The 22032-nt window shown below is 40.3% G+C and overlaps 1 long non-coding RNA gene across 3 annotated transcripts in view; it reads left to right on the forward strand.

Annotated features, from left to right (window-relative positions):
• The window catches only part of LOC116077863, a 66402-nt gene that overhangs the window by 15291 nt on the left and 29079 nt on the right, over nt 1-22032 (forward strand). For all 3 annotated transcript variants that reach the window (XR_004113358.1, XR_004113356.1, XR_004113357.1), the window contains one exon: nt 19819-19971. This is a non-coding gene — a long non-coding RNA (uncharacterized LOC116077863). The remainder of the gene's footprint in view (nt 1-19818; nt 19972-22032) is intronic.

Here is a 22032-nt window from a genome sequence, read left to right on the forward strand (position 1 = left end):
TATACATATATATGTATACATATGTATGTATATATATATGTACATATGCATGTGTGTGTGTGTGTGTGTATGTGTGTGTGTGTATGTGTGAGTTTATGGAGGTCAGAGGTAAACCTCAGGTGGTATTCCTCAGTAGCTGTGCACCATAAATTTTGAAATAGATGCTTTCTTTGGAGCCTGAGGTATAACACAATTGTGTTATCCCTAGGCATCCTCTATCCTGGGCTCCCCAACTCTTGGATTACAGGTATATTCATCATGCAAACACTTTACCTACTGAGTTCCCTCCATGCCTCCTCAAATATATTATTTTTTAAATCTCAATCACATTTGAGGACTTTACACTTGTAAAATTTTATAAAAGGGCCCTTTGAAAATGTATGTCCTGTTTTTTTTTCATTTAAGATAATCAGAACTTAAAACCACTGAGATGGCTCAGCAGGTAAAGGCACTTGCTGCCAAACCTGAAAACCTGAGTTTTAGCCCTAGAACCCATATAATAGGAGTGAACTGACTCCCACAGGTCATCGTCTGATCTTTGCATGTGCACAGTAGTTCATGGGCACACAGATACACAACACCACACACACACACAGACACACTGTAAAAAAAAAAAAGGCCATATATGAAGGCTGAATAAAATGTTTCCAGTAGTTCTGTTACATTCTAGGAAAAAGAATTCTAGATGAGCCTTGTTTGGTATTTTTGGTGCCTAACCTCAAGATGGAATCGTGTGTGTCAGTTTTTTATCACTGTGAGGAAACACTTGGGTAAACAGGATTTTAGAGAGTAACTTATAGTCAGTTGGCTCTGTTACTTACAGGCCTTTTGTAGTAGTACATTGCTAAGAACACATGATGGAAGAAATTACCCTACCTACCTCATGGCAGATGGGAAACACAAGGAGACAGCAAGGGGCAAATCTCCCTTTCATGGCCACATTCTGAATGACCTTTTTTTTTTTTTTTTTTTTTTATAAGACTTATTTATTATTTTATGTAAGTGCACTGTAGCTGTCTTCAGACACCCCAGAAGAGGGCATCAGATCTCATTATGGATGGTTGTGAGCCACCATGTGGTTGCTAGGATTTGAACTCAGGACCTTTGGAAGAGCAGTCAGCACTCTTAACCTCTGAGCCATCTCTCAAGCCCCCTGAATGACCTTCTTTAAGCCATCATTTCTTAGCTGCTCTCTTATCTCTCAATACTGCTTTTGGTTAGGGTCCAGTCAATTAGCAGCTAAGCCTTGGGCTTATTCAAACCACAGCTAGAAAACCTTTAAAAGACACAGGCATAAAACTTTGAGTTAGAAGTTCTATTTTTAACAGTAGATCATTAGAGGTTCATCTTTTTGCCCAAATGTTTAAGCAGTACGTATTTGCTTCATTCTTAGCTTCACCATAGATTTCATATATTAATTTCCCTTTAGAACATTTACTGTTTAAACATGCTACCATTTAGGCTGGGTGTGGTGGCACATACCTTTAATCCCAGTACTTAGAAGCAGAAGTAGGTGTCTCTCTAAGAGTTTGCGCCAGCCTTGTCTGTATGGTGAGCTCCAGGACAGCCAGGACTATGTAGAATAGTGGTCCTCAGTCTGTGTGTTATGACCCTTTAGGGGCTGAATGACCTCTCACAGGAGTCACATGTCAGATATCCTGAATATCAGATATTTATATTGCAATATATAACTGTAGCAAAATTAAAGTTATGAAGTAGCAATGAAAATAATTTTATCATTAGGGGGTCACCACAATATGAGGAACCACATAAAAAGGGTTTCAGCCTCAGGAAGGTTGAGACCATTGACATGGGAGACCTTGTCTCAAAGATCTAAAAAATCAACATCAATCAATCAGTCAAACAATCATTTAAAGCTTTGAGATAAATGTTCATTTGACTTTTAGAGTGTAATGATTTCTGTAGATTTATTTTAAAAAGAGCAATCATTATTTCTGCTTTCTTCCACGCTACTTCTCTAAAGGTAAATACTTTGTGTGCATCTAGTTACTTTCTAATTTTTTACTATTGTTTTTCAGCTTCATTGTATCAGGTATATGCTCCTGCAATATATCTCTATGTGAGCACATGCATGCCACAGTGAATTTGTCTGGATCAGAAGATAACTATGTGGAGGGAGTTCTCTCTTTCCACCATGTACATTCCTGGTATTGAATCCAGGCTTGAGTTAGCAATCACTTTTGCCCATTAATCTCTGTGGGCCTACTTTCATAATTCTAACCAACTACCAGTAGTATTATATCTTGTTTTTCAGTTTTAGGCATTTTCTGATGACCTTCTAAAATAGGTAAGTATATTTGTTTTATTTAACTTTAATTGATTTTTCATGAATTTTACTTTATGCACCTCAGTCGCACTCATCTCCCCATCTCTCCATATCTTCCCTCTGACCTTGTAACTTTCCTCCCAAAAGAAAACAATAAGTAAATAAATAAATAAATAAGGATTAAGAAAATAAAATAAAGATATCTCACTATGGAAGCTGTAGTATGTCATGGTGTATTACACAGTATATCCTTTTTTCCAAACAGTCTTACTTGCATATGTTCATTGCAGTGAGACTTTGTTCTGGTTTGAGGCCACTGGCTTCTGCTATAATATCAGTACTGGATCCTCATTGGGACTCTTCTCTGATAATCTGTTGTGACTGTTGTGTCTAGGTCATGGAGTTCCCTGCAGCTTTGGTTCTGTAGGACTGGTCTGTTCAAATGCTCCAGCAGTTCATAGATGAGGTGGATGTTGTGGTGGGCCAACTCAAAGCCTTGGATCTGGGACTGGGTGCAAGCTGTTTTAGTCTGAAGTCTACTAGCTCTTCAGCACTGTTCTGGTGAGGGACAGGGCCAGCTCATCCAAGTGTCCCATTATTTTTTATTTCTACCCTTTCCTTATGTGTCTTTCTCATTCTCCACCACTGTCATACATTGAATACAATTGTATCATATTTTTGGTCAGAAGATTCAGTGTTCAGTGACAAATATATCTTACATTTATAAATATTGTTCAAACCTTATCCATAGTATACAGTAACATTTCCTTTTTTCCCCAATGAAATGGTTTCTATCTAGCCCAGGATAAACTTTAACTCAGGATCTCCCATTTCTGCCACTTAAGTACTGAGACTATAGGCATCTGTCACCACACTCAACATTTTTTATAACATACACTTTCTCTTATTAAGAATTAATATTTTGGGGGTTGGAGAGAGATGGCTCAGAGGTTAAGAGCACTGACTGCTCTTCTGATGGTCCTGAGTTCAGTTCCCAGCAGCCATCCTTAATGAGATCTGATACGCTCTTCTGGAGTTTCTGAAGATAGCTATAGTGTACTTACATATAATAAATAAATAAATCTTTAAAAAAATTAATATTTTTGCCTTGCTGCTTTATTTAATTTTTATATGTGTATACAAATCCAGGCTTACCTGAGTAATGCAGTTAGAACTTTGGTCTGAAGGATGAAGGCATAAAACTAGTTTGGACTGCACTGGGAGAGGGGGGAATATCTAAAAAGAGGGAAGTAGAAGAGCAAAGGTACTGTGATTGAGGATGATGGCCAATAAGGAATGATGAGGTGGCAACGTGGAGATCAAGGGAAGAAGTGGAATAGACAGTTGGAGGATGGGGTACAAAGTGCCTAGGACTTCATGGTTTATAGCTAGTATTAGTTGTTTTGTCTTAGTCAGTGTTCTATTGCTGGCCAAGACAACTTTTATAAGAGAAAGAATTTAATTGTGGGCTTGCTTACAGCTTCTGACAGAGGTTTAGTCCATTTTGTGATGGCAGGGAACATGACAACATACAGTCAGGTACTGGAATAGTAGCTGAAAGCTACATGCTGATTCATAAGCAGAAAGAGAGAGAGAGGGAGGGAGGAAAGAAGAAGAGAGAGACAGAAAGAGAGAGAGATAGGGAGAGAGAGAGACTGAGACTTTGGGTTAGGCATGGCTTTTGAAACTTCAAAGCCCATCCTTGCAAACACAATACTCCAATAAGGCTTAGCTCCTAATACTTCTAATCTTTTCAAATAGTGTGCTCCCTGATGACTAAGCATTCAAATATATGAACTTATAGGGGCATTATTATTGAAACCACCATAGTCTTGAGCTAATGATTAGAAGAAACTAATTTTAGAATTTCAGGTAGGAGGGAGAAAAGGCCACTTTTAAACCCCTTTATCCATTCCTTCATTCTTTCTAGACATGCTCTGCTTCCATTTTGGTAGATAGGAATGTTCTGTTGTTTGCTATAAGCTCTAACAGATTCAGGTGTTTCTGTGCATGAGCATTTTGATGTCATCCCTGGCTTAGATCTGTCTCCTTTATGATGGGTTGTTTGTTCTGTTGTCTGTATGCTGCCTTGAGATACAGACAATGTTCAGAGGATTCTTTTTCTTTCTTTCTTTTTTTTAAATCTCTAGAACATGGTTGTTATCCTTTGCTTTCAGATCAATTCACAGTTGTCTCCAGTTCAATCTCTTTTTAGTCAATCATTTTATTATGTAATAGAGAATTTTGATTCAGGTCTAATGTTTAACACTACAGGACTCTGCTGCAACTCACTGATTTATTTTAAATAAATGGTTATTTTCATTTATTTAAAACATCTTAAATTTTGTAAAAGAGGAACCCATCCCATGATGTACTAGTATATCATGGTCCAATTCCTTTTTCATACTGTGAAAATTATCATTGTATTCCTACTCAAATCACCTCTACCTGCTTTAGCCTTTGTGGTCACATAGGGGACTGAAAACAAGGAATCTCTTGCTTCAAACATGCAAAACGCAAAATTCAAAAAAGACAAATGAAAAAAAGCATTGGGTAAAGTATATTCTACTTATTACAGAAGACAATTTTGGAGTAGACAGAGAAATTAAGAGTGGCTGTTGAGATAGAGTTATTGGGTGGCTTTCTTCCTTGAAAATGAAGATTAGCCAAAGAGGAAGACTTTTTAACAAAATTGGAGAAAGAAGAGAAATGGTATGTTCAGCAGAGAGGCTTCTTATGTACAGAATCTCTATCAGAATGATTTTCCTCATGAACAAAATTCTATAGAGGGAACAGTTAGTTTGGAACTCCACTTCAATTCAAGTCACATAGTTGTGCCAAGATTGGGTAGAAACCAGTGGAGCTGCAAGCCACTTTCTCTGTGTTAGCAGACCAGTTTCTTCGAGAATGACCAATTGAATCTGAGTGTGACTGGAAGGAGAGGGTAAAAGTAACAACTACTTTTTTTTTTTAAATCAAGGACATTAATGGTATATAGCTTTTAAGTGGTTATCCGAAGAAATCAAGGATCCAGTGAGGAGGCCAAACGTGGGAGAAACCAGGATGTCTAGGCAAAAAAAAAAAAAAAAAAAAAAAAAAAAAAAAAATACAATCTTGAAAAATCCCAGTAGTAAAATTGCTTCAAAGTCTTTAAGAACAAGGGTAGTTATATTAGATTAAGTGTGCATTAGGTTGTTCTGTGGTCTGTCCATGGAGATAAAAATCCCTTCCAAGTTCATCAGCACTACTTTGTAGGGAATCATCATTCGGGAGATACTTGGGTTTACATGAGGTAGAGAGAAAAGAACAGGAAACCTCAATGAGTGAGAAGACTTTGATAGGATTTCTGAGTCAGAGTACATAGCAGTCAGGAGAATACAATGTAAGACAAGACCCTAATGATCTGCTGTAAACTTCCATGAACATCACGGTCCAGGATCTAGAGTACAGGAGGCACAGTGTCATAAAAGCGGGAACAAGCATAGAAGCTGTGAGTCTAGGGCAGTTTTCCTTCTCTTGTTAGCTCATTACAGGTGTCATTTTAGGTGATTTGCACATTTTGATTGATGTGAAAATTCTTCCCCTATCAAGGACTCAAGAAAGAATCTGCAAAGACATTTCCCCCCTCTCTTCTGGAGTGAAGTGATAATTGTGTTCAGACAAACAAAACAACTCTGTTCTACTTCTTATAACAAAGCTGGCAAAATTACAAGACATCTAATATGATAGACCTAGATAAGCTTCCAGGGAAACCCGAGACCAAATGCCTCCAACAGTTTGTTAAGGGTTCTGCACTCTAAGTGGCCTCTAGATCTGTGCAGCTGCAGGCAATTTGCAGAAGAGGCAGTGTGGTGTGTGGGTCCCTGGCAAGGGACGTTCATCTGAGACTATCCCCTCCAACAGCTTTTGCCATTCATCATTTCCACATCCAGATGGCTCCCATTGTCTATAGATTCCTTTTTTTTTTTTTTTTTTTTTTTTAGTGCAAAGTGGCCGCTCTTAAATCTGTGATGTATTAGTGTTGGAAGCAATTTTATTATTCATCTAGTAGTCCAATTACCACTCTTTATAGAAGAGGAAGTGGAAATCCAAAGAAGGGAAATATCGTGGTCAAAACTACCCAGTTCCTTTGTGTCACAGCTGAAGGAAGAACATTTTTATCGCTTGGATCTCTGCCTGATGGTTATTTCAGTTCACCAGAACCTGATCGTTTTTGGGGGAAACTTGTAGCACAGGATTTGGAGACAGTGGATGACTAATTCAAATCTCATCTCTGTGATTTGGTTGTTCTGTGACCTTGGGTAGTTAATCCTTACTTCTGTCAGTTGTGAAATGAAGATGGCAATAGAACCTTTAACAAGCTGTCACGAGGGCAACATTGATGCTTAAAGTGTTTATCACACTGTCTGGAATACAGGCAGGAGTACTCAGTGAATCAATTTTTATTACTACAAATGCAAATCCTTTTACACTAGAGCATGAAGAACTTTTGGGGATTGGGGAATTCAGTTTGTATTTTCTGGATGAATATATATATGTATGTATATTATATGTACATATATATGTGTGTGTGTATGCATGTATGATAAATGTACAGTTCGATCCAGCCAAAATTTGCACCTCTGATAGCTATAAAAGAATTTCTGTAGGAATCATTTTATTAGATAGGAAGGTGAAGAAAAGATTTTAAGTTCTCAGATGACGGTTTCTCTCTCATTGTCCACTGACCAGTGGACAATACTGAAGATCAGTGGGTCTGTGTTATCAATTTGAAGCCTCCAGGTGAAGAAGAGAGGCTCTGGATTTTTAAAGTAATGCACATAATTAATTAAGAGCCAGATTGATTTTTGAAGAATGTGATATTTTGTTCACAAGAGAAAAAAAAATCACTGACATGATCTGAATTCCCTATATTGGCTGGTATAAGGTCGCTAATGTTTAGAGGGACAGTTAATTTACTGAGAAATCTGAGAAGAAAAGCAAATGAGGGGTGTCTTAGTCAGAGTTTCTATTCCTGTACAAACATCATGACCAAGAAGCAAGTTGGGGAGGAAAGGGTTTATTTAGCTTACTTCCACATTGCTGTTGATCACCAGAGGAATTCAGGACTGGAACTCAAGCAGGTCAGGAAGCAGGAACTGATGCAGAGGCCATGGAGGGATGTTCTTTACTGGCTTGCTTGCTTTTCCTGGCTTGCTCAGCCTGCTCTCTTATAGAACTCAAGACCTCCAGCCCAGGAATGGCACCACCCACAAGGGGCCCTACCCCCTTGATCACTAATTGAGAAAATACCCTACAGCTGTACTTCATGGAGGCACTTCCCCAACTGAAGCTCCCTTCTCTTTGATAACTCCAGCCTGTGTCAAGTTGACACACAAAACCAGCTAGTACAAGGGGATAGACAGAACAGCTTAGTGGTTAAGAGTGTGTATTGTGTTTAGAGAGCACCCAAATTCCACTCTTTGTTTTCTTGTCAGGTGGCTCACAACTGCCTGTAACTCTAGTTCCAGGGGATCTGATGCCTCTTGCATCTCTGGGCATCTGTATGCCTGGGCACACATCTGCACACACACATACACCCACATACTAAGACATCATGAAGAAGACAAGTGATACTAAATAATTTATAGCTTTTCTTTTTGGGTAACTACCAACAGAAGACAAAGATCTTGTGGAGTATGATATAGCTGAGACACACACATAGAAAAACAGCAAGGAAATAGTAAGCTTTCGGACACAAAAATTTGTTCTTCACTATCAAGTGTCTTTGTTGTCATAACATATTTTCACTAATACAAGATTAGTTTCCAGATTGACGGATCAGGATGCTCTACTATTTAGTTTCAGAGAGAGTATACGAATCAGAGGTGTGTGAGATGTGGTTCTGAGGTCATGCCCCAGAGTTTAGAAGTGTGGATTGGAATCCAGCTTGTTGTATGTTTAAAGTCTGTCTAGTATAATTCTTGGGCACTTGAGGAACATTAGAACCTGGCTTCCAGGTGCTGCTGGAAAGAGTTTCACAGAGCTGGCTCTATCTACCCTGGTAGGCTCTCTCCCTTGGAGCTGGATGCTCTCCCACCCCTGGGATGCTTAGAGCTATGAGAATTGGAAGCTGTCTGATCACAGTCACATAGCCTAGCTTATATATTAATTAAGCATATTTCCACCTGGTGAAGACTGTTTCCTTCCCCATGCAGAAACATTTAAGGGTAGACTGTTGGCTTTGTGCAGTGAGATGGAAGCTTGTTCCTTATGATCCCTGAATCCTGCCTGCTGAGGTATTAATAAGTCTCTCCTCCAAAGGACATGTCAGTCAAGGACCTCTCTTTCTCAGTCCCTCTTCTCTTCTCCGTGTTCAGAAACCCCACAGAGCAGTTAATTATTTTCAAGTCACTGGTCTGAGGGAAGTCTTACTTTGGAATTTTGTTGCTTTGTAAGCCTAGAAGTCATACTCAAAGTTAACACAAATGTAAAGTTTTATTTGGGCATAGAATAAATGAAAAATATGGAAGGTTCATCCAGGTCAGTATTTCTCAGCCTTCCTAGTGCTGTGGCCCTTTAAAATAGTTCCTCATGTTGTGTTGACCCTTGGCCAAAAAGTTTATTTTTGTTGCTACTTTATAACTGCTACTGGTTTTGAATCACAACATAAATTATTTTGGAGATAGAGGTTGGCCAAAAGGGTTGCAACCTACAGGTTGAGAACCACTGATTTAGATGGACTCAACATTTGACTGAGAGGCAGTAGGTGTGGGCTCTTTTAAAAAGAAGTGGATGCCTGTGGCTTGGCATTAGCTGTGGGTCCAGGACAGGCAGGGCCCAGGCAAGCTTAGCAGATAAAACTGGCTCAGATTAAGGTTGCCCTGAATGTTTGAAGTGCATTGTGATCTTCAGGTGAGGGTGAAAACTTAGTCATTCTGTATTTCTCAGACTTTTTGAAGTATCATCAGATGATAAAAAGGAGGACCCTATGGTGGATTTGGTTCTGGCCAGGATGTATGTTGGCAGTACACTCCCTTTCAGGAACTATCTAATGCTTGGGTGTTTTGTTTACTCATTGATTTCTGTATTGTCATTTCAACAAAGATGCTAAGATTTAAGAAAATTTGGAATATTCCACACACATAGAAATCTTAGCTTGATGATGGCTAGATAATGACAAATGTGGTGCTTATCGAATTCTACTTTCTTTTCTTTTTGTTTTCCGAGAAAGGATTTGTCTGTGTAGCCTTGGCTGTCCTAGAACTCACTTTGTAGATCACACTGGCCTCAAATTCAGACATCTACCTGCCTTTGACTTCTGAGTTCTGGGATTAAAGGCATGCCAGTGTAACTTTATTTTTATTTTTATTTATTTATTTTTTTGAGACAGGGTTTTTCTGTGTAGCCCTGGTTGTTCTGGAACTCACTCTGTAGACCAGGTTGGCCTCGAACTCAGAGAATTGCCTGCCTCTGCCTCCCAAGTGATGGTATTAAAGACATGCATCACCATTGCCCTGCTTAAAACCTATTTTCAATGATGGTTCTAAACCTGTCTTTTAGCTCACCATTCACTTGATTTAGTGGGAAAGAAAGGATACAGGGGAAGTGGACCTGTTTAGAAAGGTTCTTTAGAGCGACTTCTGTCTGTGTTGTCTGGAAATTGGCGGTTCAGTTTACAGGTCATCAGCAGCAGTTCGATCCATTCACAAACACTTTATTTATATCAGCAGTCTAGTTTGGTAGAGTTGGGATAGAAAACAAGAATCAGGAGTGGTGGCACTACCTAGCAGAGACAGCCAGACCTTAGCCTCAGTCTGAATCAACCTGAGAAGTTCTCGGCTGTGCCTCTCCAGGGAAGAGAAGATCAGTGAAGACTAGAGACCCACAAGCATTACGCAGCTAGTTGTACCAGCATGCCAAGCTCAGCTTCCATCACTATTTATATCCTCCAAACATCTTGTGACCTCCACAGGTCTTGCTTCAGTATGTGTGTCTGTCTTAGCTGATGTGGCTCTGCCAATCGGCGACTCTGAAGTGGCAAGAAACTGCAGCACATCACCAGAAGTTTCCTAGTGCGTTTCTCTCTATGGAGCCTAGACAAATGTAGCTCAACTATGTAATGTAAGGCAGACCAATATATGGGTGTTGTTAGTAAAGAATCCTTCATCATGTGTTCTTTCATGTGCTTGCTTTAGCAGAGCATCCCTTTACCTGTGTCCACTTCAGCTAAATGTTCCTTCATGTGTTTGCCCCAGCAAAACACCAGCCGACTGACTTCCCAAAGAACCCTAAAGTTTTCACTTCAGTCCAGCAATTTTATATTTTAAAATTTCATTTTTTCTGAAAGAATACTGGGTTTTTGGAGGAAAAAGTGAGCTGGTATGTGCACATGAAGATTCTCTTTATTCAAACCCTCCTCCAGCTCCCCCCAAATAGAGACTAAAATTATATTCAACTAATTCATTAGTCACTCCAAGAATAACTAATCTCCCTTATAATGTCTAGTCTTTCTGAGTTCAGTGGGCACCACTCTCTAGGCCAGTTGTCATTTACTGCTTTGTAGCACACAGCGTTTTCTCAGATCAATAGCTTGACTCCCTGAAAACCTTTTGCGTAATCCCAAATTCTGGCTCCTGGAAGTCTGTTGTGAAGGTGTGGTTTGGTTTGCTTCCCTATGAGAGCCTTGAGGAAGAAACTATTCTATTCTTTTCTCCAAGAAGGTGTGGGTTTTGAGCCTTCTCTGCTTGGTAGAAGCATCGCCTGCATCTACAGCATCATTTTCTCACAAGAGTGTTTTCTGTGTGCCTGCTTCTTAGTTCGCACGTCCTCTTTCACTAGAACATTACTCATATTCCATTAGGGCCTAAACCAAAGACCCCATTTTAACTAATTACAGCTATGGCAACTTTACTTCCAACAAGCCCCCGTTCTGAGAGATTGGGAGTTAGAATGTCAGTATGTGAATGTTTGGAGAGAAAATTCAGTCCCTGATGCCTTGTAATAAAGTCACCTTTAGCATGAAAGAGAAGAATATATTTGAAGATAATGTGAATTGTACCTGTAGGAAGTAAAATTATCTTTTTTCTCCCTTAGGCTCAGGCATGCTTGGGACGGTGCTTTGAATGTGTTGACTGTTTCTATCAAATAAATTTGAATAAATTAATTTTTAGAGTTATTTTACTATTTTTTAAGTGTGTGTGTGTGTAAATGTAGGTGACAGAAGAGGTAGAAAGATGCCTGTGCTGGAGCTGGGGTTACAAGTGGTTTTGGACTGCCTGTATTGGAGGATGGGAAGCAGCGTTGGGTCCTCTGTGGGAGCGGCGCCTACCTTTTAGCACTGAGACACTTCTCCAGCCCCTGAGAATATCTGTTATTAATGTGGTCTTGGAAGTGAGATTGTCTCCAAAACCATTTGTACTAATCATAGAAAGTTTTTAGCTAAGACAAGTTCCATTTATTTATTTGTTTGTTTGTTTACTTAATTTTTTCATTTCTTGTGTTTTTTCCAAAGCAAAGCAATGTTCAGGATATAGGCAATGCTTGAAAGTCTAGAAATGATGTTCTATGTGGAATGAAGATAATAGCTTTTTATTTTACTCATGTCTGTCTACTTCAGAAGACAAGTAAAATATCCCCTTCAAATTTCCAAAGATTTAGAGTCTCCAGTAATTTCCTGGGATTTTAAAGTCTATAGGACTCCATATTCCAATTTCCCATCAATCATCATCATCACCATGATCATCATCATCATCATCATCATCATCACCATCATCATTTACAATATTAGATAAGAGCAAAATATTAGAGTAGGCTTGGTGAGAAACCTTGAAGGTCTCAAGTCATTGTTCTATGTTAATCTGTCTGAAATGCTGTTACAAAATATCCTAGTCTGGTGGCTTATAAACAACAGAAATGATTTCTTACATGTTGAGAGGCTAGAAAGTTTAAAATTAAAGAACTAACAGATTAATTGTCAAATATGAATCTAATTCCTTAAAGATAATTGTTATTTCCACGCTAACTTCCCATGTTGGAAGATGTGAGGGATCTCCTATAAGTCGGCTTTGTAGAAAGACACTGATCCCACCCTTGAAGACATAATCCCATCCTAAGCATGCTTTCTAACACTGTCATCTCAGAGTCAGGGCTGGATTTCAACAAATGAATTGGACAGGACATAAACATTGACACCAAGATAGACCAGATGGTCCACTCCTCCCTGGGGCACGAGGTAAGCACTTTAAAGCATTGCTAAACACAGTTAAGGAGAGCCCAGTGCTATTAGAATTGTTAGATCTGCGCTGAGCTTTTGTTATGCTTTTACTCTAAACACTCTCTTAATGCTTTCCGTGAGTGATTACAACTGTCAGAGTGGAGTCCTTTGCCAGGCTCTTCCTTTATAGTTGGCAGCCTCAAGTGGGAAACTGTCATTTAAGTATTCCCTTTCCTGGCAACTGACTGTACTGCCCTTAGGACAGTCTGGCTGTTCACTCTGAGAACACTCCAGCAGCTGCAGAGGACTTCTAGCCCCTGCCCAGCCATGCCAAATGGTACTCTCCCTTCTTCACCGCCCTCCCGCCCTCCCCCGATAGCTTGCATCAGCCTTGAAAAACAGAACTTCTAGCTATAAAGTCCCACAGACATCTTTACCCAGACTAAAAGGGAGGCATTTCTCTACATTCCCCAGCAGAAGTCTCAAGATTGGTGCATCATTTGCATCAAAGGCTATGATTGGTGCAAACATTCTTATTATGACTCTCTTCTGGTTGCATATGAAGGCTGTTTGGTTGACCTCCTAGGTCAGCAAGGAGAACAGTCTGGTTCTGCCCTGTAGTGTTGCATCATATCCTATTAAAATGATTAGAGGCATGTACTATGATGTCTAGTTTTATGTAGTGCTGGGAATTGAACCAAGACTTTCTGTGTATTAGGCAAGCATGGCACTAATAGAACCACATGTCCATACCAGCACACTTTTTCTTAGAAGGAAATTAGCAAATAACTTGGATTTTGCTAATTCTGTCATAGGCTTTTATATCTATCCTTGTAGTGTGAAGGCAGCTATAACCAAGGTATATCAATGATCACTGGTTATGTTTTAATAAAACATTATTTATAAATCCTAGAATGTGTACTTCATATTATTATTTTATAAAATATTGGCACTTTAGATCTTTTTGATTTATTTATTGACATATCAGATATGCTATGTAGCTGAGGCTAGCCTTGAACTCATGATCCTTTACCTTTTAAGTGCCATGACTATAGGTGTGCAGCAGTAGACCTTGCTTTTTTCAGCAAATTAAACATGTCCAAATGATTATCAGGGGTGTGACAAAACAGGTTCAAGGGTGATTTTGGCTTATGTGCCACAATTTGTAGAGCACTGTGTTAGTCTTACATTCCTGGTGTGCAAAATGGCAATTTATTTTCTCTATCAACCACCCGGGGTGTTTATAATGGAGGGAAATGCTTTTGTCCTTGAGAGTTCTTTGCATAGAACAGCACACCCAGATGAAAGATATCACCCCTCTAGAGTCCTGAGAATTATTTAATTATCTGAAGTTGCAAGATATACAGATCTCTTGGAGGTTGATGAGAAATTTCTCTTTTCCATGAATAATTTTTGCTAAAAGAAGGAATAAACTTTGCATATGCAATAGATTTGAGGATGACTGTATTATTCTGAGACTTCTAGACCATAGGTTGGTAAGTAGTTTCTTGAGGAGACAACGTTATACATTGGTTGTTTTAAGTTGGAAACCCCATGTTGGACTTTACCTTATGCTTCTCAGTGAGCTCATTTCTACTTTATGTGGTTTGTAGGATAGATTGGACTTGAGGAGATAGAATCAGAGGTCACCTTCATGAGTTCATTTTAGCTCTTGCAGTGGTGGAACTCTCTTGCTTGGCAATCCCTCCATCATTGAGCCCTATCCTCACTCAAGGGTCACACTTTTCTGATCAGCACCTTCATCTACACCCTTTGGATTATGCTCCCCAGCCTAGAAGATTTCTTAGGCAAATCTCATAGACTTTTAGGTAACAGAACAGTTTCACTATCAGATGTTATGGAATTTAGTAAGTCTTGTCATGATGTGAATGAAATGCTTTCTCCTGGCCCCTATAAGCTCATGTCCTAGAACACCTGGTACCCAGCTTGGTGATAGTATTTTGCAAGGTTGTAGGTCCTGAGTGTTAGTGGTGGGTCATTGGGATCTGGCCTTTGAGGGTTATAGCATGGTCCTGCTATGTTCCCCATCTGCCATCATGTTTAGAAAGCTAAAGCCTCAAGCTCTCACTGCCATGGATAAGAACTGCTCTTCCGTACCTGCTCCACTGTGATAGACTTAATTTACCTAAAACAGCGAGCCAAAAGAAACATTCTTTTTTAAGTTGTCTCTACCAGGCATTCTTTCAGAGCTGTGGGGAAAATAATTGACTTGAAACTTATCAAAACGTTAATATCTTTTTGGGAGAGTGGAGTCAGTTTTCACTAAGAAGGCTGAGAATACCCATGCTATAGCAGATGGACCCATACTCATATACATATTGGCAGTCCTTAGTCAACTGCATGGGTTAAAAAACAAAGGAACACTCCTCCATTTCTAGTGGGATAGTAAACTGGTACACCCATTCTGGAAATTAATTTGCCATTCTGCAGAAAATTAGAAATAGTTCTACCTGAAGACCCAATTATACCGCTCTTGGGCATATACCCAAAAGATGCCCCACCATACAAGGACAAGTGCTCCACCATCTTCATAGCAGCCTTATTTGAAATAACCAGAAGCTGGAAACAAACCAGATGTCCCTCAACTGAAGAATGAATACAGAAAAAGGGGTTCAATTACGCAACGGAACACTATTTAGCTATTAAGAATGAGGACATCATGAGTCTTTCAAGCAAATAGATGGAACTAGAAAATATCATTCTGAGTCAGATATCTCAGACCCAAAAGTATATGCACAGCATGTACTCACTAATTAGTGACTATTAGCCAAAAAGTACAGAATACCTAGGATACAACCCACAGACCATAAGAATTGTAACAAGCAGAAAGGCCCAAGTGAGGATGCTTCGGTTCCACTTACAAAGGGGAGGAGAATAATCATGAGAGGCAGAGAGAGAAAGAGACCTGGATGGGAGAGGGGAGGGGGAAGGGATAAAGGGGAACAGTGTCAAGTATGGAGGGGAGTACAGGAGAGAAGCCCAGAGGACCAGGAGAATGAATGGAAATAAGCAGGATTAGGAGTGGGCGGGAGGTGGGGAGACCCTGTAGAGAGTACCAGGGAACGGAAGGTGAGAGACTCTAAGGTGGGGGTGACCTTAGCCAAACTGCCCAACACTGGGGAGAGGAAAGTCTAAGAGACCATGTCCAGTAGATAGACAAGGCCTCTAGTAGAGGGACAGGGTTACCAACCCACAGTCAAAATTTCTGACCCAGAACTGTTCCTGTCTAAATGAACTGCAGTGACAAAAATGGAGAAGAGACCAAGAGAAAGGCTTTCCAGGGACTGACCCAACTTGGGATTTATCTCATAGTGGGGCACCAAGGCCTGACACTATCACTGATGCTATGATGTGCTTCCAGAAGGAAATCTGGCATGGCTATCCTCTGAGAGGCTCTATCAGCAGCTGACTGAAACATAAGCAGATACCTGCCCCCAACTATTGGACTGAAGTCGATGACCCATATGGTTGAAAGGACTGAAGAAGCTGAAGGGGAGGGTGACACCATAGGAAGACCAGCAGTCTTAACTACACCATACACCAGGAAGCTCCTAGAGACTTAGCCACCAAGCAGGAGCATACACAGGATGGACCAAGGCCCCTGACACATATATAGCAGTGGTCTGCCTGGTCAGACCTCAGTGGGACAATCATCAAGAGACTTGAGGTCCCAGGGAAGGGAAGCCTGAGGGTGGGGGACACCCTCTCAGAGGCAAAGGGGAGGAAGACTGGGATTAGGATCTGTGGGAAGGGGATCAACGACTGGAATGTAAATTAAAAAATACACACAAAAGGGAAGGGAATCATGGTAGGGAGGATGGGGGCAGGCATCAGAGTAAAGGGAATTGGAGTGGGTTTGACCAAAACTCAATGCATGTGTATGCAAAATTATTAAACAATAATAATTAAAAATACCTTTCATAGCTTATCCAGTTTCTCTTTATCCACCATTTTCCTCCTAGGTCTGTCCCCTGACCTCTTAGTTCACTTGTAAAGAAAGGCCACACAATACATTCTTTCTCTCTGTTTCTCACTGACTCTGTCTCTCTTTCTCTGATCAATTTTTCATTTATTGTCTTGTTTCTGCTCCTCTGGAGTTGAGAGAAGTCTGTATGTGTCTGTGTGTGTGTGTGCTGTGTGTCTGTGTGTATTTGTATGTGTCTGTGTTTATATGTGCGTGTGCATGTACGTGCATGTTGTGTGTGTCTGTGTGTATTTGTATGTGTCTGTGTTTATATGTGCGTGTGCATGTACGTGCATGTTGTGTGTGTATGTGTTGTGGTTTGGCCTCCCTAGGCCCATAGATTTGAATGCTTGGTCATCAGAAAGTGGCATTATTTGAAAGGATAAGGAAGTATGGCCTTATTGAAGAAAGTGTGTCACTGTGGGTGAGCTCTGAGGTTTCAAAAGCCAGTACCAAACCCCTTTCTCTATTTTCCTGATGCCTGTAGATTGGGCTGTAGAACTTTCGGGTTCCTCTCCAGCACCATTTCTGCTTGGGTGCTACCATGCTCCCTGTCACAGTGATTGTGATAGTTCATATATGCTCAGCCTAGGGAGTGGCACTCTTAGAAGGTGTGGCCGTGTTGGAGTAGGTGTGTCTCTGTGGGCGTGGGCTTTAAGACCCTCCTCCTAGCTGCCTGGATCCTAGATATCTTCTACTAGCAGCCTTCCAATGAAGATGTAGAGCTCTCAGCTCCGCCTGCACCATGCCTGCCTGGATACTGCCATGTTCCCACCTTGATGATAATGGCCTGAACCTCTGAACCTGTAAGCCAGCCCCAATTAAATGTTGTCCTTATAAGTGCTGCCTTGTTCATGGTATCTGTTCATAACAGTAAAACTCTAACTAAGACAATGATGCTGGATTAAATCTCTGAAACTGTAAGGAAGCCCCAAATAAATATTTTCTTTGATAAGAGTTTCTGTGATCATAACATCTCTTCACAGCAATAGAACACTAAGAAATATGTATATATATGTATGTATGTACAAGTACATGTATATATGTGTGTGTATGCATGTGCATGTATGTGTGATATGTCTGGTCTCTCCGTGTGTGTTGAACTTAAAGAGAAAAACAAAATATTTCTTTTCATTTGATTGTTGGGACTTTCATGATAAAGGTAACACTTTATCCCTTCCTTATAGAAAACATTTTGTTTAAGTTCAAGGACAATTTCATTAATTTAAAAGAAAAATCACACAAAAGCAGGCAAGCTGTATATCTGCTGCACATAGGAGGACAATGGGGGCGAGAAGGAAAAAAAATAGCCAAGCTGCTTAAGTTAAGCTGTCATGGGGGTTGTCCACATGGTGCCAGGCAGCCACAATGTAGGGAAGAGAGCCATAGAGAAGGAGTTCTGAAGTCCAGCATCTTCATGAAAGAATGCTTAGAACAGAAATAGGAAGAAATAAATGGAAACATTACATTCTTTCCTGCATAACTAAGAAAAGTGTTTAGACTTACAAACTAGTGTGTGTTTCACATGGGTCTGCCCCAGGGGGTGGGTGGAAATTCTGGGGAGGAAAAAGTACAGTATCCCATTAAAGGAATAATTTTTACATAATTTTCTTTAGCATGACTTAAAATAAGCTTCCTTCCTTGGGGTGAGGAATGATAAGTCAACCAGGTCATTGATTTGATAACTGCTAGGTCTCCATACAGCCCAGTGATGAGATTCTCTTGACCAGAAGGAGTTTGAACTTAATGGTCCTTTGTCACTACTCTAACATTCCCATCTCTGAAGAAGGAACCAAATCAAGGGTCAGAGCCCTCATAGAGCACACTGAGGACCTCTTTGCTCAGCCCATGAAGAGTGAGGTCTCTGGAAGCTATTGCCTTCATAGCTCCCATGTGCTAGTGATGCACTCCCTAGATTTCTTTCATCATAGAGTAAGTGACATTTCTACCATAGCCATCACCTGCTCCCCTTTCCAAGCCTGTTCTTTCGTTTCCCAGAGGAACCTATCAGACCCTTATTAAACTTGAAGGAAGGAGTTAAACAGAGCCCTTGATGGTTATACATACCTTTCAAAATTTCCTTTCCTTCTCTCATGGAAGGTCTGCCTTTCTTTCATCCTAACTACATGTTCAAGGTAAACTAAAACTTGCCATAAGACAGACTGTCTTCACTTTTACAATATCATTCAGATGACTGGACAGCCCAACAATGTTGGATGTGTTGTGTTAATTAATTGCATTCCATGACACAATAGAAATGGTCTTTTCTTTTGTATGTAGGTATTTGTTTATTTTCCTCCTGTAATTTTAGTTATTAGGACAAGGATCACTTTGAAATGATCAATTTTAATATTGGTTAAATACATAAGTAGATATCCAGTCCTGCCTAGTTATTAATTAAAAGTAGATTAAAGTTAGTAGGCTGGCTTAGTCACTCAATATTAAATAACCATGTGCCAAGCTTTGTAGTTTTAGTGGAGACTAAAAAGATATAGCTTAGGCTTTTCAGGTTGGTGTGTGTGTGTGTGTTTGTGTGCGTTTGTGTGTGTGTGTGTGTGCGTTTGTGTGTGTGTGTGTGTGTGTGTATTAGAAAATCACAGAAATACAGAATTTGTTTCAAGTTTTGGTGAGTTCTACCAAATGAAAATGTGGGGTTCTGTCATATGGCATAATGAATATTAATTTTGATGACAGGGATGGGTACCTCAGGATAGCATATTTAATTTGAGCCCTGAAGGATTTATAAGAATCAAGACAGGCCAAGAATTCAAAATAAAAAGCATGTGCAAGAAAGACATTGTTAACACAAAAAACTGGTGTTTTATGGGAATTCTGAATGAATAAAATAAAGAAGCAAATGTGTCTTGCAGCTGAGTTGGTGGGTAAGTCAAGCCAGATGAGTGCAGGAAAGGATCCTGATGACAGAAGGGAAGACACAGCAGGCGGATTGATTTGGATTCATCTGAAGAGTTTTTTTCGGAGCTTTTGGAGGCTTGTTTATGTACAGGAGCACTACATCTTCATGTAGTAGGAGTCATAGATAGTAAGTCAGGAAAAATTCTTCTACCCACAGAGATCAAGGCTCAGCCTCAGCCTTACGGGTCTCCTGTTAACTCTAGTGCACTTGACAAAGACACTCCTCTAAACACAGTATGCTGCCTGATGATCTGAGATGGGTTTGACCAAATGAAGCTGTGTTTAAAAGATAGCCCATTGCTTTGCAGAAACATTTTGGTACGATCCTGGTGGCTTTAGATAACCTAACAGTGAGGAATCTGTCCTTTCAGTTGGAAACCATAGCAACACACCACTTAGGAAACACACTGTGTAATCTGTCTGCTCTTTGGTTAGTATTTTGCAGGCCGACAGTAATCATCTTGTCTAATGTGAGTATGCAGATGGCCAGGTGAATTTAAGCCCAGGAGGGTGTTGGGGTCCGCTTTACCCTGGGGACCCAGGATCAGTGCTTTGGGTCAGCCATGAAGAAGAAATCACCAGTAGCAGGTTTGTGCTTTATTTTCAGTATAAATTATAAGCCATTATTTAATCTAAAAGTGCAAGGATGGAAACATGATTATTATTAAAATTACTATAACATCTTATTCATGGATAAAGTGATCTGGATACATTTTTTACTAAGCTGTAAGATCAATGTTCAGATTTTTATAATTTCATGATAAGCACTCTATTTGACTTTACAAAATTATAGTCTGTAAACTCTTCAGGAATTACAAAGAGGACTCTGGAGTCTGAGACAGGAGGTGTGGGAGCTCAAGACCTTCCTGCACAATAAAGAAAAAACCATAAATATTTCTATGGAGGATTTCTTGTATTTATTCTGTAATATAGATAGCCAAAGGTGCTAGCCTGGTATACATAGCCTGGAGCATAATGGATAAAAGGTTTTGCTAAAAAGCAGAGAAAAATGATATGGCCTTTAGGAAAGAAGTTTCAAGATAGCTGTTCACAGCTTAAGTTCAGTCTCTGATGGAAACAGATGCAGACCATCCACCAAGACATTAGGCAGAGCTTGGGGAAATCCTGTGCAAGAGGTGATGGAAGAATTGAAGCAGAGGGATCAAGGACACCACAAGAAAAACCTACAGAATCAACTAATCTGAGCCCACTGGGGCCCAGAAACTGAACTGCCAACCAGAGAGCATGCATGGGACTGACTTAGGACCTCTACCATGTGTAGCCGTTGTGCAGTGGGGTCTTCATGTGGGACCCCTAACAGCAGGAGCAGGGCTGTCTCTGAGTCTGTTGTCTGTCTTCGGATCCCTCTCCCCTAACTGGGTTGCCTTGTTTAGTCCTAGTATAAGAATTTGTGCCTACTTTTACTGCAACTTGTTATGCCAAGGCTCGTTGATATCCAGTCTTGGAAGCGCGGGGGTTGCGGGGAAAGCAGGAGCAGGGTGCTGGAGGTAGAGAGAGGGACCTGGAAGAGGGAAAGGAGAGGAAGCTGTGATCAAAATATAAAGTAAATAAATAAATTAATTAATAAAATTTACATGCCAATGTTCACTTTTGTTTCCTTTTACAATTCCAAATGGAATATTTTACCTCCATTTAAAAAAAAATCGCTGACAGTGTTTACAAGGTCTTGACTCTCTTCTTCTCCTTTGACATCTGTTACCTCGTCACAATGTAGTTTTCTCCAGTAGCTCCCAAGCAGTCTCTCTGTATGGACTGTGATGGAGTGTGTTCAGGTCTAACAGTGTCACCTCTAGGCCAAGACTTCTCCTGGCTGCTATGGAGATCTACTTGCCAGCCTTCCTTGTGAATTCACATTCAATTACCTGGTTATGATCCTATACCACAGGCTGAGGGAAGCCAGTGAATGCTATTGCAGTGTAAAATGGTCACTGGATAAGTCATCCCCACTTAAGATCTGAAGATGCAGAAGGGAGTGGCCCCAGCTCCTGGTAAAGATGTCCTTATGGATCTGCCTTTTGTCAGTTCCTCAACTCTCACTTCACCCTCTTGTTCGACGGATACTCTCTGAGCACTTATTCTTCAGGAGTTAAGTGTCAGAGATCCAGCACAGAATTGAACCCAGCTCCTACTTCCAAATAGCCTATTGTCTGTCATGAAAAAAAAAAAAAAAGACAGGTGCATTATAGCGTGGTAAACACTTGGAGCTTTGGCCGTGTGTATTTGTGTGATAAAACTTCTCCTGGATTAAGACACTGAGATTTTATGGATTGTTGCTGTGGCATAGAACATCTTATCAGAACTGACAGATTCCTGGATAGAGACATGGTACACCGCTCCAAGTTGGCCCTGGAGCCTTTTCCCCCTATGCTTTGAGAAGCACAAGCTATCGGAGGCCAGTTGTACTCCGCACACAATCGTTGTTGACCTTCATCTTCCCTTTCTGATGCCTTACCAGGATAGCAGCTCAGGTGGACGTTGGTGCAGCTTGTATCACACTTACTGGACCCTGATTTGGCTGAATTCATCAGATGAGAATGGCTCTGTTTCATGCTCCATTTGCTTGCCTTTTGTGTTTTGAGACAGGTTCTTGCTTGCAAAGTAATTCTGGCTGACATGGAACTTGATATA

Source organism: Mastomys coucha, unplaced genomic scaffold (genome assembly GCF_008632895.1).
Source record: "Mastomys coucha isolate ucsf_1 unplaced genomic scaffold, UCSF_Mcou_1 pScaffold5, whole genome shotgun sequence".
Taxonomy (NCBI): domain Eukaryota; kingdom Metazoa; phylum Chordata; class Mammalia; order Rodentia; family Muridae; genus Mastomys; species Mastomys coucha.